The following is an 18,764-nucleotide window of genomic DNA, read 5'->3' as shown; positions in this document are numbered from 1 at the left end:
ATTAGGATCTTCACTCCAGCTATCAAGATTATCCAGAATTTTTTTAACATCCCTAGAGCGCACCTTTAAGGTGCGCTTAGATTGGAGAGTTTTTTCCGCGAGTTGCTCTCAGACAGCTGCTCTATGGAATGTAAACAGGCTGTAGAGTACTCTCCGAGATTTTCTCTACTCTCGTGAGTGTTTCTCTTCTCTCGCGCGCGCTACAGTCTAAACAGTCTAGACAGCATGCTCGTAGAGCTAGGTTGTAGCTCTCCACTCTATTCAGTGAATATTCAGATCTGTGAAAGTTTTCGTTTACTCTCGCGAGAGAACATGAGTGCGGGATGAAGCAATTTTTCTTTTTTCCCTTGTTTATTTTTCCTTCTTTTCAAGTGTAGGATTTTTTTTTGGCGGCTCTTTGTCATCGCCGCATTCTGTTATTTATTTCTTTCTTTTTAGTCATTCTTTGTCTTTGGTCCTCGGGCTGAAATTTTCTTGCTTATACCGGACATTTTAGACTCAAGCACTTCCAGTCAGTTGTTTGTACTGCTTTTGGTAAAAACAGAAATTTTTGCTCTTTGTCCTTCAAATGTAAGCCAAAAAAAAAACTTTACTTTCTTTATAAGTATATACTTAATGACATGTAATCTTCAGTACTACATATACTATGTAATATTCAGGTAAGAACACGATGCATTTCGGTGCAACATAGGCGATAATGAGAAATGAATGCGGACGCTTCAAAAAGCCCTAGAAAGCTCATTTCATCAAGTGCAGCCTTGAAGGGCTATCAGTTGTCAAGTGCATCTTCTCCTTATAGATTCTCCAGGGGGCTGCACTTGAAGCTGACTTTTCAGTTAAAAAAAAAAAAAAAAAAAAAAAAAAAAAAAAAAAAAAAAAAAACTTGATGACTTCAGGGCTCATACATACGAAGTTCTTATAGCTCGATGTATCTTCCTCAAACAATTCTCTTAATAATTTTGCATGTGCTCCATCTTCTCCCCTTCTGCTTATCCATTTTCGGACCCACATACTTCTTTTCCTTTTCACTTCGTTCATAATTATTAATGCAGCAGCAACACGGCACTTTTGAGACATGTTCTCTCAACCCTCGCTAGTTGTCGACTGGCACTGGCTCCAGTGTAAACAGATGCGCGAGAAATCTTACCCGACTCTCGGACACTTTCTCTCGCGACACTCCCTCACAGCTCTCGGAGAGAAAAACTTGCTGGTAGTTTAAACACGCTGTAGAGAAAGTCGCGCGAGCGTAGCCGTCTCTCGGGAGAGTTTAATCTCCAATCTAAACGCACCTTAAGGGAGAGGGACACCCTCCAAGTATCAGGAAGAGGGACATCCTCAGCTAATTACGATAAAGGCTATATATCCTCTTTCGAATCCTAGCACGGGCGTTAATTTTTTTTATTTGGGTCTAAAGCTTTACTGTGCCAAGCGTGACGTCATGGTTTAATATGCGATTTCAACGTTTCTGACGTTCATTTCATAATACCAAAACCAGTCATATAAAAGCCGTTTCCGGTACCAGCCCCACTGAACTCAACGATGAAACTTAAACACCAGACCGCAAGTTTCTCTGTAACAGTAAATTTGCGAGCCTTGAGCATGATTTAGTGCTAATCATGTTAAAGAGACTTTAGAACACAGCATAAAAACTCCCATATCAATTAATGATTTAAAGTAAAATAATAGTTAAAAGTTTATTGCAAAAGAGTGACCAGTCGACATCATAACAACCTTGTTTCAAAACAACTAAACTATCGCACCGCGGTCACTCTCCCATCTACATAGTCTATCATACTCTTCGATTCCATCAACAAAATTGTTAATCGCGCAACAAAATATAATTACCTCCCTTACTGAACGGCATTACATCTCTATCAATTCTACCATACGATTTAACATGGTAAGAGTATGCTATGTAGCTTTCTTTTTACTCCTAGAATTCTGAAAAACCTGTTTAATTAAGAAGTTACTCACCAAACAGATTTTAACTACCTTTTCTAAACTCACTTTTCTCCTTTGTATTCTGTCGTACTTTAACAATCAAAATCCTAAAATGCTCCTCCCCTGATACAGAGTAATAATAGTCCCCTGATATTCCTTCAAATTCATCTATCAAAGGAACAACATACATGCATACATAGTACACACAGTCTTGCTCATCTAATGACATATTGAGAAAGTGGAACATTGTAGCCTTCTATGAAGCTACCCCTTCCAGGGGAAAAATGTATTTATTGGAGAGACAAAATTATAATATATATATATATATATATATATATATATATATATATATATATAAGACCAAGAAGTAGGAATAAGCATTGTAAAAATGAGGAAGAAGAATCTATCAGGTGTGAACAAAAAATACGGGAAGAGACAAAAGGTAATAAGTGCAAACCTGATAAAAGATTATGATAACACCGCCTACGGCGACTAAGAATGAGTGGCCAGTAAAGGAAAAATCATAGAAAACTTGATAAGAGGAATTGATAAATAAGGATGACTCACTGAATCTAACGTCAAAACTCTTCACAGCATGATACGGTTTGGAAATAGTATGCAACAAGATACCTCTAAAGAATCCTCATTACTTATTAGCTACAATGTACGAAAGACAATATATATATATATATATATATATATATATATATATATATATATATATATAATAATAAAATTTTTAAAAATCACCCGGGGTCTTTTCGAAACTTATCAGTTAGAAGTTGCCTAAACTGTATCAAACTAAGTCTAGAACAAATGCTAGGCTATACCTAAAGAAATACCAGCACTTGCGTCTGAGAATACCAGCTTAGGCCTAGGGTTTAAAGACTTTAGACCATGCTTAGGGCGATATGCCTACACCACACGTACTACGATGCCCAAGGTCCAAAGCCTTGAGCTTAACGAACTAATAAAATGTTTGCAGTTCCAAATTAATATTAACGTTAAGACGCTCACGATTACATTGATCCGCTGAAGGAGTGAAACGGAATCGAATTCACTTGTTACGTCTGGCTTTTCAAATTTGAGGTATATTGTGAAAGATAAACGGTTTGTTGAATATAGAGGCAGTGTGGAATGAAATAGTACTACCTCGTTGGTTTCGTTTATGACGGTGATTTGAGCAATCAGCTACATTTTGTCGTTGATATTTGTACATTTCTTTTCCAGTTTTTGTTAACCTCAGCCTTTTTTTCAATAAGCTACCAGACATCACTTTGTTAAACGAACGTATTCAGCAACAAAACACATAAACTTTCATGGCTTTTCGTCGGCAATTCTGTTATATTTGGTTTTATTTATGAATTTCTTGACTAATTCTGACCAATTAAGTCGCACAGAAAGTGTTCTGGATGAAATACGGTAACACGAAGTTGTCCTCAAATATTATTGTTAAGCGATGGAGCTTAGAACGTGTCCGATACAAGATTTAACTCTTTAACGCTGAAATATTGGGAGTTCCTCTTCTTTCATAACGAACGATCATCATCCATGCACTAGGCTTCAAACTTGTCCGGAACCTAGTTCCACGCTGGACGAGTGGTTTTCGCGCTCGGCTGCCAATCCGGTGGTCCGAAGTTCGAATCCCGGCTCAGCCAACGCGGAATCAGAGGACTATTTCTGGTGATAGAAATTCATTTCTCGATATAGTGTCATTCGGTTCCCACAATAAGCTGTAGGTCCCGTTGCTAGGTGACCAATTGGTTCCTAGCCACGTAAAAATATCTAATCCTTCGGGCCAGCCCTAGGAGAGCTGTTAAACAGCTCAGTGGACTGGTAAAACTAAAATATACTTAACTTTTCTCCGGAGTCCGGAACCTACATGGAAGGAAAACTTGAGCAAAAGTGTAAAAAGGTGGAATTGAGGGAGAAGGAAAATTATAGTTACGTATTCGGTACAGCCTTCTCGAAGGGATGGTTGCGGGGATGTGAGCGGTGGGGGGTTATGGGACTCGGTGAGCGACGTGGGTCTTATCATAGCAACAACACTAGTAGCGTAGCCTCGCATGAAAGGATTTAGAAAAAGGCCAGCCGGTAACGAGCCCCATGAACGTTGGAGCATCTAGAAAACTTGTCTCCAAACAGACCAAGGCTGTAATTATATACATAGCACAAATAAAGGAAGTATCCGTCTTTGCAGTTGTACTTATGAAGGTTAATAACTGGGGTAATTAGGCGGTTAAGGTTAGGGCGTTACACACCTAATATCGTCAGGTCCAAGATTATACAGTCAGCCATTAGATTTCTTGTACAGGCCTAGCCTAAAGACAGCCTTCTCTGTGTGATTTTCATTAGAGGTGATATTGAAGGTGCATCATTTTGAAGCTATTTGAAGCTAGACACTGGTCACCAGGATTTAGACCGCTGGTACATGATTACTAGCTTTCCGTGGAGACAACGCAATTTTTTTCTTTTTATAAAATTAATCAGGACACCCCTTTACTGCAAGGCTGAGCAAGAAAATGACCTGTTCCAAGCAGCAGATTCAAGCTGCTGACGTGATCATTAAATCACAAGACTGCTACACTGATGCCCTGGTAATAAATCATCATTCTCAAGCAAAGTTACAATTAAGAATGATATTGAAAGCTACAGATTCTTAGTTTTCCACAGTCGTGGTTAAGATTAAGATGGCCGCAACATACGCAAACCCACGTCACACATGGCACTATTTTCCTTGTTTCCAAACCACCGAATTATTCACATAATATATGGCCTATTTGGGTCACACAAATTCAATTCTAGGTCTTCTGCAGTAGGCCTTCTTTCAACTGCTGTAAATCAGTACTCTTGAAGAAGTTATTTTGGCATTTCCTTGTAACAAACCCTAACTCAATGGTAATTTCTTCGAGTTCAAACGCCCTTCTTAATTTTACCCTTTACCCAAGTTCTATGGCTTGCACGAGATGTAAGTCAAATCTCTTTTGTGTGGCCTTTTCTTTGCAATTCCCCGACGGGAAACTTACCAAATCGAGGATGAGCTTAGATTCCATTCCTTTCGGAGAAGAGTCATATAGCAGTTCAGCCCAACTCTTATTTTTTTTTCTTCTTCTTCTTTTCCAGATAGTGACACTTCTTGTTAATCGCTCATACCGCGTGTAAGTACATTCCAGGCAGCTCTGGCATTCCTACCTGACTGACATAGATATTGCTGAGCATTCTTGCATAATGCGCTTTTGTGTCCCATCTTAATGTACCTCTCTCGAGCTGGTTGGCTGGTACGGACGGGAATAGGACAGGTTTTGTTTGTCTGTTTCTTTTGTAGCTCTTGCCTTTTTTTTTCTTAAACCTGATGCTTTTTTAAGCCTCAAACGTCATATTTACAGTCTCTCTCTCTCCATTATATATGTAAATATATATTTTTTCCTCACAACCTTCACCATTACTGTTACTAAGGCCAATAATGTTACTTTATTACTTTCCTCCTCTCTCGGTGATAATAAATTATTTCACTAACTTGCGTTGATCAGTTATTTTGAGAAGATACTCAAAATAAACATAAGGTTAAATAAAGATGAGACTATGATTTTATAAAGGAAATTTGAACATTCAGAAGGGTACTATTCCTTTCTTTCAGTATTTCCATGTCTTTTGCTTTTGAGGTAGAGTACTATAACCAGTAAATTTAGTTTAAGAACGATACAGCTTCATCTAAGATGGATCACGATATCAAATGCGACATTCTTCATATGCAAAGTCTGCGAATCGCTAGAGAGAGAGAGAGAGAGAGAGAGAGAGAGAGAGAGAGAGAGAGAGAGAGAGAGAGAGAGAGAGCATTGTAGCTCAGAAATGCGTTTGAAGTTAATACTTCCGAAATCACCGGCATTGGAGCTGAAAGTTGATAATGACAACAACAGTATTGCTCGTTTCAGACCTCAGAACATTTTGCAAAACCCCAGGGAAACATAACCACAGGTGACGTTAGGTTAGCCTTAACGACGCTGAATGCGATCTGATACGAGGACCTTGTGGAATGTGGCCTCTAGACTACCTTGGCCAGATGCCACCACGGTCGCAGTCGTCTTTGATCCAGTGGTTTCGATGAAGATACTTTTCATGATTTTTATTTACGCGGATTTTTTTTTTCTAACCTTCGGTACACTTACATTTCTTATCCTCAAGTGCACTGAAATTGGCACCTACTACTGAACTGTATGCTGTAGGGTATATATCGTTTTATTTCCTGCTTATAAATAGCTTCAGGTGTGAATGGTGTGCTTTGCCACGATTATATAATTTTCAAGAGTGAGATTGTCGCCGGTGTCAAGTAACATAGGTAACACTAGGCGCTAATTCGGTATTTATTCTGCCTAGTTATGGATTCCTGTCATGATTAAAAAGCGTCAAATACGAACTCGAGGTGCGCATGCGCTATGAATGCATCCTAAGCAAAGCAGCTGCAAATGTCAAGGCAAAATAAATGGCATTTGTCACATTGTTTGCAACGTTCTTTAAATACTTTTCATTAAGGAATAGATGGTCACTAACAAGGAGACAGAATCGTAATTCTAAATTATTAAGAGACTTTTCTCAGTCTCTACGGTATCTGGAAACTAGAATCTGATCGGATGCTTTATCATGCAAACGAAACCACTGGTATATTGCAGAAAAAAGGGTATTTGGTGCCACACTATAGAAAATGTCTGTATGCTAAAACATTGTTCATACCAAAGTTATAACGGCTTTAACATTCTAAAAACTGGTGTCTGCATAGGAAAATTATCTTTCAGTTAAGAGCAACCATATTGAAAATGCAATGATTCTTCGTTGAACTGTTAACCAATAATAATAAAAAAAAAACTTGGATCTTGTCAAGAATAGCGAACCAACTATTTTTCAACACAATATTATATCACTTTGATTTACATAGTTAGTGTGTGTGTGTGTGTGTATGTGTGTGTGTGTGTGCGCGCGCGCAATGATTCTTCGTTGAACTGTTTACCAATAAAAGAAGAAATAAAAAACTTGGAACTTGTCAAGATTAGCGAACCAACTATTTTTCAACACAATATTATATCACTTTGATTTATATAGTATATATGTATATATATATATATATATATATATATATATATATATATTATTATATATATATAATATATATATATATATATACGTATATATGTGTGTGTGCGTGCGCGCGCGCGCGTGTATCATGTATATATTCATAAATCAAACTGGCATAACATTGTCTTAGAAAATAGGGGGTTCGCTAACCTTAGAATGATCCAGAAACTTTACTACGTTGAAAAGTCTCTTTAACTATATTAACAATATTCTACTATAAGGGCTTGAACCTTCTCAGAATTCTTCCATGAATATATATATATATATAATATATATATATAAATATATATATTATATATATATATATATATATATATATATATATATACAAACTTACAAACACACATATATGTATATATGAATATATAAGGAGTTAGTCATCACTACCCAGAATAGGTATTCTTTTTTTACCTGCTTATCCAGGGAGGTAATCAAATGGGGACAATGTCTGGTTTTAAGCAGGACTCTCAATCACTTGAAATGAGGTTCCATCATCGTCATATGCTTTATCGACGAAACGTTAACATCGCCATCATCACCATCATTTGGTAACATCATTATAATTTATCTGGCAAGGTTCTTCGCCTAACGGGAGATTCCACCATCATCATCGTCGTCACTAAAATCTTACCTACTATTCGTATGCTTAAGATGATGTTCCATCATCATCATTGTCATCATCGTCAACAACCTCGAACTCAATCACCATCTCTATCAACAACACCATGGCACCAGTTGTTTTCTTCTTCATCATCATTAGTATTTTCACTGTCTTAATTTTATTGTTATGGTTATTCTCCTCCCAGTCAGTTTCGTCTTCAACTTCGTCACTCGCAATTTTTTTCAGTTGACAGAAATTACAAAAGAAAAAAAGTTAATTTATTTTTTCTCCATTCTAGTTTTTTTTTACACCGTTTTCGTATTTTCTCAACTTCCTCACAACTTTCTCTCTCTCTCTCTCCTCTCTCTCTCTCTCTCTCTCTCTCTCTCTCTCTCTCTCTCCTACTTCACGTTGTTCTCCATTCAGAATCTTCATTTCCTCCCATTATATGCTTTCTTACTTTTCTCCATTCACAGCTATCATCCTACTCTCCCCCTTGTCTTCAGTCTTCCATCTTCCATAATATTTTACCTGCCTCCTTCCTCCTCCTCCGCTTCTTCTTTTCCTCTTTGCAGAAACAAGAAACCTGTCTGACAGGTGAGTTCGCCGAGTCCTTGAGAGGAGAAGAAGAAGAAGAAGAGCGTGTCATATCTCTTAGGATGAGATGAGGTCATCTGCCTTATATGGGGGAAGTCAGCATCTTCGCGAGCGCGACTTCACATCTCCAGAGATTATACACAAGATCGGGCTCTTGAAATCTGACCCAGACGCAAGCCTCTGTAACTCAAACTTTCTTCAAAATTCAACTCAGAACTGACCCAGTGGCAAATCTTCTCAAACTCAGCGTTTCTCGCATTAGACTTTGAAGTGACGAAAACTCAAAACATGGCATTCTCGAATTCAACTCACAGAAAACGTAAACTCAAGTCACTCTCTCAATTTCAACTTGGAACTGACCCAAATGCAAATCATCTCAAACTTAGACTTCAAGCTCTCCTAGCACTAACAAACCTAAACTTGGTCTATTTCGGAACTAACTTCAAGTCTTTGCAAACTTTAATTTCCTCAAATCTACCACAGAACTAGCCTGCTCAAACTCAAATTTTCTTGAATCCCACGCTCAAACACAAGATTTTATCACATCTATCTCAGAACAAACCAAATCTAAAACCGAAATTTTCTTAAATTCATCTTATGGATTACCAAAACATACCAATTCAACTTAAAGCTCTTGCAAATTCAAATATCAAACTCTGAACTACCTATGCAGAATTGCTCTCCAAAGTATCTTAAACTGAATAATGAATGCAGTCACAATCCCTATATATATTTTCAGGATTCAGTTTAGAAACAATCCAAAATCAAAATTAGGTTTCGGAAATTAACTTTCCCTTATCAACTTCCCTACATTCTAAGCTTCTTTATTCAAAATTCCCTAACTTATATTCAATGTGCCAGTTTTTAAGTTCAAACTTTCCAAGGCTTCTAGTTTTCACATTCAGATAAAAATTGAAAGTTCCAAGCTTTAAACCTTAATTAAAATGTTCCCAGGTTCAAATTCTATTATAACTAAGAATTAGGTCACGTTTTCATTATATATATATATACATACATACATACATAGATATATATATATCATATATATATATATATATATATATATATATATATATAGATTATAATATATATATATATATATATATATATATATATATATATATGATATGTATGTATAAATATATGTACAGATATATGTATATGTATATATATACGTGTATATATATATATATACATATACACATACATACACTATATACATTATATATGAATCATTCCTGATCGTTCAATTTTATTCCCTGCTCACAAGCCACATGTTATATACTGAATACACGTATACAGTATTAGAAAAACATAAAAGGTCATCTAAATTTTTCAAACTTTTCCATCTTTAAATATTTTTCTTTTTACTTCTTGGCACAGTATCTATTCAAAAAGGCTAATCACTCTTTCAGTATATATCATAATATATAATGCTTGGCCAAATTCATTCCCATCCATACATATAATAATTATGTAAGGTAGGTAGTGCAGTGGGAAACTGGGGTTATGCCTACATAGCTGGAATAAAAAACAAAACAAAAAATGTAAACACACCAACAACAATGACACAATACACAAGAGAAACCTCTCAGAGTAAACTAATTATGTACTGTACAAAAATCATAGAGAAAAGAAGTAATAAGATACAAAAATGCTGAATTATATACAATATAACATAGCCTAGCCTAACCTAACACATCCTACTTATCTGTCCCTTACCGAACACGTTTTTCTTATCTGTCCCTTAAACTTTGCTAAAAGGTGTGGCACTTTTGTTTACAAGGATACATCCTAACCTAACCAATCTAAGGGGCAACCTGCTGGAACCACCTTAAGTTTTGTTATTTCATACAGAAGTGATTTACGTCATATAACTGCAAAGTATTTTTATAAATATATATTAATACACAACTAAATAGATAAACATATATATATATATATATTATCTATATATATATATATATATATATATATATACACATATATATAGAGATTATATATATATATAATAATATATATTTATTTATACACGTTATATATATACACACCCACATACACTAAGATACTAAGTACTAACGCAATACAAATGTCCATTTGTTAATTATTTTCTTTCACTTTCAAGTTATCTATTTTTGTCAACATCATATACTACAGCTTATACAATTTCAACCAATCTAATATCTATTGATTATTTAAGGTGGCACAGTGGGAAAATGGGGTTATATGGCTGGGGAAAAAAGAAACAGGTGAATGGAAATAAACAGCAATTGTGAAATATGTATGATAAACAAGAGAAACCTCTGAAAGATGTAAACTTTACGAGAATATGGAAAAAAGGAATACTGGCACTGAATTATACAATATGACCTAACACAAACCTCCCTATTATGTCCTTAACCTTTGCTAGAAAAGTGTGTTATTGACGGGGATACATACTAACCTAACCAAAGAAACCACTTCTCCAAGAACTGTCTTAACTTTTGCTAAAACAAATGGCAGTGTTACTTACGGAGAAGCATTCTAACCTAATGTAAGATATCATGTACTATCTGGTTAAAATAATTTGGAACCATAATAAATATACGCTAGATCTCAGTCAACAGCCAAAACTTAACATCTTATCCACAGACTGGATCACTGTCAAATTTATGCACTCATTAACTGGCAAACAAACTACAGCTCTTTAGTCATGACCTTGGTCCCTTCATCACCTTATACCCTAAAACAAAATAAATTTACCATTCACTTGTGAATACAAGGAATGTTCAGGGGTAAAAACAGCATCAATCCAAATTCACAAGCTCCTCATGGAGGATCCACTGAAACTCCCAAAAGACCTTGCTGTTTCATGTTTCAAACAAAACACCTATATGTACTAACTGCTATACCAGATGTTTCATGATTTTTGGGCGACAAGTTCAAATGAGTGATCGTATACTGTTTTTCAAACATATTTGTGCACAAAGAAAGTGGGTAGTTAACTAATAATCTCAGAATTAAGCATCAAAGGACAAAAGATTTTTTTTATTCATAACTAGGCTGAGAACAAAAGTATCTGGTACAAAGTGTGCCATCTCTGTTAAGCTAAGATCGTAAGTTGTGTTCTCTGGCAGGCAGCAGAATGTACAGTTTACAACCAACCATACATAAAGTTTGTTCCTGAAAGTTTTTTTTATGTGATTTTGATGAATTTAACATTTATTTTGGTAACAATGTTTGCTAAAGCCATTTAAACCCCTCCCTTCAAATAAACATAATGGGATACCAAAGTCATTCAGAAAGGGCAGGATGGAAGAAAGCATGATTCCAAAATTTCCATTGAGGGATGCCTACAAAAAAATTAGGTAACCAACTATATCTAAATAGGTAACCAAACAGTGTTTGAATGATATATGGGACCCTATATCAGGTTAGGTAGCGGGGCGGGGAAAGGGTGGGGAGGTGCAAACTTTGTGCGCATCACTGCACATGACGATAAATTTTATTTTCCACCAGGCAAAAGGCCTGGCTACCCACTATGATCTACCATCACTGTTGGACAACGTTGGGGGTAACAGGTTAACCTACCATTTCCAATAGCAATGAATGTCAGTATTCACCAAGGTCACAGTAATACCTATCAGAAAAACTATTTCACCGTCACATCTTCAATACATTACAGCAGCTTTCCTCAAATATAATTCTGTGGAAGAACGGGCTAGAAGGAAATGAGAAAGACGTTAAAAATGATGGATAATACGACGCATGGGATTATGGTTGACACAAACCGTAAACTGTTCGTTCATAAAAAACGCAGTAGCCACGTTTTAACCGACGGCAGACGTGCAACCAAGTACTAGCTATATTCGACGTTTGTAAACATTTGTATAAATGCTTTTCGCGGCGTATTCAAGGTTGGGTGTATGTTCTCTGGATGTTTGTTCAAAAAACTAACTCAAACCAAATTTCTTTCAAAGCAGTGTATCTTTCTAATAAATATCTTGCTTTATTGAATGACATAATGCATATATAACGTATGATAAATGATCAATTCATCGGGACAAGATGATGATACTGATAACGCGGAAGATTTGATGATAAACCCCTGCTGCAACTTAGGGAACGTAAACCTAGGCCTATGAGCGTACGCTGTAATCGTGCAACATAAATGGCTATTATGAGATGATTTAGTAATAAAAATAATGGAGAAGATTTTAACACTCACTACAGCCGGAGAAAGCGACGGCTGTCCTCCCACGGAGTTTGTACCGTCAAATTCGTAATTCTTGACACGTAGCCTACTCTTAGCCTAGAGTGCCAACTGTGGTTCCTGAGGGGCCCGTCTTAAGATAATTCCATCGGCTGGGAACACTTGAGGCACTCAGAGACGAATAATGTCGTTGAAATTTGTGTAATTTAATTAGTACCATGAGGTGGTGATCTTATTCGCCCACAGCAAATGCACGGCTACAGGGGCTTGAAGCACTGGCGTGCTCCAGTTAGGTAGAAAATGAACCCCTCTTGACATAGGTAGGCTATTGCCAGAGTCATGAACGTCAGTAAGTGCTTGCCTTAAGACTTGTGGTAAGCGTGTACACTCAAAGAACGAGCGGATCAGATCAACTTCTCGCTTCTTATAGCCAAAAGACTGAAAATTCTACATCAATTTTGTTTGGTTTACTTTTTCGATACCAAACCTGCATGGCGTACTTGGTAGTAAACAGGCGACCTACTTGTGGTTGGGCAGCCAGTCTGAAAGTCCGCCATTCCATACGAACACAGATACGTGACCTTCTCAATTATCATTAAGGTAACTGCTTTGTTCCTAATTTAGAACTGCTGCCCATATTGCGTGGGACAACTCGTTACATGTAATTTATGTCACAGCGATCGCGAACAGCATTGATACTTCCGAAGTACTTGGTCAACTAGCGGCGGCAAGCAGCCGACGACACGAACACGACACGCGTCAGCGGCGTCACACGCCGCACACCACGCACATCTGACAGTTGCTCCGTGCCAGGAGTTTATTAATATTAAAATCAAGGCTTGAAGGTCTTGAAACTTTGTTTCAAATCATGTATGGGAAACGTCTTGAAACACTAACACTCAATTGCATATTCGTTTTTAGAAAAAATACTATATGCGCCACATTTACTCCTTAACAAATGCAAGCAACTCATCAAAATAATGATTATGTCGAACATCTGTCACATCGAGCAACTTTCCGTGAACAGTTACTGCAAAAACAGCTGATTTCCAGTAGTAATTTCTGAATAATGAATCTAGAATTAAAAAGCAGTTTGTGGAATAAAATCCTCACAATACTTTCAGGTCGAATGTGTGTTAATAATCGCTGAATAATCTATAATCAGCAATGTCACTCAAGACTCCTTTTGAAAAACTAGGCCTATATTAAGGATGCGGACCAAATGTTCTCGTATCTCCCTAGACTTTCGGTGAAGAGACACCAGCTTCCCTCCATAGCAACTTAATACAGCTTTTCCTAATATAGAATACAACCATAACCTTCCCTGCTGCAGAATACACCACAGTCTTACCTCAAAACAGCACTATCTAGGTCCCATTTTTCCCGCCAAAGACACTTTTTCTTTCTAACGAACAGTATGATATTCTGAAAGACGGATAACATGGTGATTTGTGGCGATTTCTACAGCAAGCTTATTTTTTTTTATCTTTCAGAATATCTACTAAAAACTATTCAAAGCGACAAAACAAAATATAGAGCTCATTAAATACGTTAAACCATTTCGTTATAGTGATCATTCCAGTACTTTACACTCCTAGTTTTCAATCAGCTGGCTCTAAATACAGTCGACTCAAGGGGAATATCAGTGTATATCTAATCGTTAGTGTATAGTGAAATGTTTTCCTCATCCAAGTAACACGGGCTTCGTGAATGAAGGGATTTCATTGAATTTGGTACAGTACAAAGGTAGGATCATTATTCATAGTTGTACATGAAAAAAAACCGTCTGTTTTTAGTCCCCTGATTTGCGTGCCATACCTTTTACACACACCTCCAACAGATGAAGTATGGTGGCTTACATTTTATACGTAACTTTAACCTTAGACATAACTTTTAAACGGTAACAGAGAGAGACTTCATTTCCGTTCTGCATACTCCGCTGATGTAGTCCTTTCATAGAATGACATGAAGACTAATGACTGTGACCTTGACCATGGCCTTTGCTAAATTCAGGTGCCATCGAGGGACATTTCTGATTCACAAACATACCGCGTAAACATTATTTTTCTTTTGCAAGACTAGAACCATAATAGTGCCGTCCTCACATTACATCAGTCGGAGTGCTCGTATAGGCGAGTAGGGCAGGGGTCGGAAAGGGACATATTTCATTAGCAATACGCCTAGAAGTATATATATATATATATATATATATAATAAGATATATATTATAGATATATATATATATATATATATATATATATATATATATATATAAATATATAGTACATACTATATATATATATATATATATATATATATATATATATATATATATATATATATGGGAAAATAATGTCAGGTTTTGGTGGATAACGATGGAGAGTTGGGACGTACAATATTTAGAAATGGCATTGCAGATAAAATTTTGAATAAATTTGCGTTTTTTTTTTTTTTTTTTTTTTTTTAATAACAGTTTCGATAATAGACATTCCAATTGACCGTTCCACCCAAGGTTGTACCAGTTTGTACAAGAATCATGGGTGCTGCTGGGTTGCAGATTTGTACAGGTCTCAAACCTCCTTGTTCGCAGTTATAAAAGATTCTAAGGCCAGATCAGGATTTTCCCAAGTGGGTGCAGTTAGATGTTTAGTACGATCTCCCCGCAAAGGTAAGGTCCGAATACCGCATAAGAAGGTCTTCAAAGATAATAACGGCTTCAATGACCCTGGTTGTTGTAAGCAGGAAAATTGCTGCAATCACCTATTCTCTCTTCTCTCCTCTCTCTCTCTCTCTCGCTCTCTATATATATATATAATATATCTATATCTATATATCTATATATTATATATATATATATACACATATAATATTATATATATAGATATAATATATATATATATCACTATTTATATATATATATATATATATATATATATAAACACACACACACTCGGAAAATGAAGATCGTGCGAGTGAGCCTAAGGAATGTTCGTAAGAGGAAAGAGTTGAAAGAGAAACGAAAAGATATTGTCGATCCCTGTACTTATCGGAACCATAAAAATCAGTATGAGGCCGAGAGCTCTGTCCGTTGCTGACCACCTATTAGTTTTAGCGCCTTTTGTGCCCTTGTTTTGAAATGGCTCCAGGAAGGATGCTCAACCTGACCGCCAAGGAGGTCATGCAGTCCATAAGGTCCTCGTGGACAAGGTTCGTTGGTATAGCTGGTCGTCCCCCGAGGTCGTCCCGGAGTTTTGGAAGTGCTCTTCTTCTTCTTCTTCTTCTTCTTCTTTGTGTTTTGAAGTTTGGATGCGAACTTTCTTGCTATTCATGTAATTGAAAATTGCCTGGATATCTTATGAGATATGGGTACTAACAGACATGCATACACTGTGTACAGTACCCCGCCTGTATCCTCCTCGTTGCTGACAGCCTGAAGGAATTCGTTCGCAGCCTACGTTTCCCTGAATGTTGTTATCTTTTTTTCCTTTTTACTTGTGAAATAATGATGAGGGCACCTCTCTCTCTCTCTCTCTCTCTCTCTCTCCTCTCTCTCTCCTTGTTGATGGGGAACAGACTTGAGTAGGAAAAGTGCTGCTCTAGACTTTGGATTATTCATTCTTGACTGATTTTCTCGAGGTGCGAGTGGGAGAGGTGCTCGCACACCATGAGCAGTAATGTGTGATGGAGCCATGATAGTAGTAGTAGCAGTAGCAGTAGCGATGACGTCATAAGTAAACTATACCTAAAATGAATTCAATGCAATTAAGAAATCGTTGGGAAATAATGTTACTGTACCATTTTAGCAACGTTTACTTTATCGTTTCAGTTACAACGTTTACTCGAACGTTTTAGCAACGTTTGCCATAACATTTCAGCAACATTTACTCTTAACATTTCAGCAACAACGTGTACTCTTAACATTTAGGCTACAACTTTTGCTCTGGCATTTTAGTAAAACCGTGATCTTTAACATTTTAGCAACCATGTTTACTAACAGGGTACAACGTTTTGCTATAACATTTTAGCAAAGCCGTTTACTCTGATATTTTAGCAACAGCGTTTAATTTAACATTCTAGTAATGTTTACTCCAATATTCTAGCGACAATGTTTACTCTAACATTTTATCAACGTTAATTCTAACATTTTAGCAACTTTCACTCTAGCATTTCAGCAACAACGTTTATTCTTGACATTTTAGCAACGTTTCATAAAGGGGCGCGCGTGTGTGTGACTGTACGTATTCGGAGTGTAAGTGTGAAATTGCAGGAAAGGTTTTAAAGGCTACAACCTACCCCAAGCTAAATCATGTTTACATAAGAGTCCGTCTGAATGATAAATATGATGATAATATTTCAAAAGTACGTTTTCATGTTATTTGCGTTACCCACAAATAGATATCCCATAGGTGCCGAAGTTATCAGCCATTCTGATTATTGAAAATATTTAAGAGTATCAGTCGCTGCTGTCACTTGGTCAAAATGCACAGTAATTAAAACTTGAATTTTTCTCACAGCTAAGATTTAGCTAACGCAAAAACAATGACTGGTTCATGTAATTCCTTAATGAATTCGTCGTTTAAAGTTTGGCTGGGATTGAAAACAATACTCGTCTCGCTATAGATGAAGAACGCCGAATTAGAGGAGAAAAAAACCAAGGCTGTGAAGTGACCTTTATCCATTAAGATAGCCTCTAAAGTAATTAGACAGCGTCCAGTAGATTGCATAATCCACTGGTATGTATATCTGTTAAATCAATTATATAAAAAAACTGAGACTAATATTTTAGATAAAACATATTAACAGATTTCTAATGATAAATGAAATTCACTGTCATACTCCACGATATGTTCCCAAGAATAATGACTTAGTAAATATGATTAAAGTCGAAGGTAATTTTTTTTTCTTTTAACCTGGACGTACAAGAACAAAAGCGAATTAGAATATTTTTGCACCAAGAAAGATTAAGTTGCGAAGAGCGGTTCGTCCTGAGCTGCAATTCACAAGGCGGTGAGAGAGAGAGAGAGAGAGAGAGAGAGAGAGAGAGAGAGAGAGAGTACTCAAAGGACAAATGAAACCTGTTCTCAGGGCTCAAAAAAAAAAAAAAAAAAAAAAAAACTTGCCCTTTGAATATTGGTCTTCTCTGTCGCTCGTCATGAATGTTATCATTATTGAATGTTATCATTATCGGAGAGTGCACCAGCTCAAAAGGAAGTGTAATCGAAAAAATTTTCTTATTTTATTTTTGCCTTTTATTAATTTTGAATTTTTTTTTTTCATGGCGATGTCTATATTTTTGTTGATTTTCGGGCATGGCAAGGTGAGCAAGGTCGTAAGGAGTTTATTCGTCCTCTGAATTTTTTTTCAGACTTTTTTTTTTTATATATATTCGTAGAGCAAACCGGTGTAATAAACCTAAAAAATACAAAATTATACAAAGTTTCAGTCCAAAGCAGTTCAAATATATTTAAAATATTGTGAAAAACTGAATTTTTGTAGAATTTTTAATATTCATAGAGCAAACCAGTATAATAAATTAAAAAATTCAAAAATTTACAAAGTTTCAGTCGAAGGAAATTATAGCAAAATTTTTTTTTAAAGTATTATGGTAAAAAGAAAAAACTAAGGAAATCTTAGAGATTTGTAACCAGTCATACTAAACTCTTACCTCCCCGTACGGGGGGTATAATTATAGTGCCGTCAGTGCACTAAATGCGTGGTGCACTGTAGAGATTATTAAGGTTCTTTGCAAACCCTTCCATACCTTTTACTGTACCTCCTGTCATATTCTTTCTTCCATCTTACTTCCCACCCTCTCTTAACAATTGCTTCATGGTGCAGCTGCGACTTTTTTCTCCTGTAATACCTTTGTAACCTTTTACTCTCAGCTTTCCTTTCAGCGCTGAATGACCTCATAGGTCCCAGCGCTTGGCCTTCGGCCTGAATTGTATATTTCTCTTCTAAACTCTTACTTTGCAGGTTTAAATTCCATAACTCAAAGCCTCTGTCATTGTATGAATTAATTTGGGATGATAGTGGCTAAAGACTCTAATTTCTTCAAGTCAGAAAAAAAGCTAACTTTTGAAGAAATCAGGAGCTTTTGGCGCTTTCATCCAAAATTGTTCTATACAATGACAAGAGGCTTTGATTTACGGAACTTAAATTCGCAAAGTAGTAATTTAGTATGATTTCTTCCGCATGCACAAGGTCAGTTAATATGCTCTCCTATAACAATCTTGGCGGGTTGGATTTACGTACTTTTTTTTCTTTTTTTAAATAAAGCTGTAACAGTTGAGCGATTTAATGCTG

General features: G+C 36.3%; 1 long non-coding RNA gene across 3 annotated transcripts in view; it reads left to right on the top strand.

Moving 5' to 3' along the window:
- The first annotated feature begins 14,034 nt into the window (after nucleotides 1-14,034).
- LOC135200848 (uncharacterized) overlaps nucleotides 14,035-18,764 on the top strand; it is a 330,641-nt gene continuing 325,911 nt past the window's right edge. For 2 of the 3 annotated variants that reach the window (XR_010311380.1, XR_010311378.1), the window contains exon 1: nucleotides 14,044-14,204. This is a non-coding gene — a long non-coding RNA (uncharacterized LOC135200848). Of the gene's footprint in view, nucleotides 14,205-18,764 lie in introns of all 3 variants that reach the window. The other variant, XR_010311379.1, reaches the window with a different exon arrangement.

This window comes from Macrobrachium nipponense, chromosome 27 (genome assembly GCF_015104395.2).
Source record: "Macrobrachium nipponense isolate FS-2020 chromosome 27, ASM1510439v2, whole genome shotgun sequence".
In the NCBI taxonomy this organism is placed as follows: Eukaryota; Metazoa; Arthropoda; class Malacostraca; order Decapoda; family Palaemonidae; genus Macrobrachium; species Macrobrachium nipponense.
This window is presented reverse-complemented; position numbering and strand designations above follow the sequence as displayed.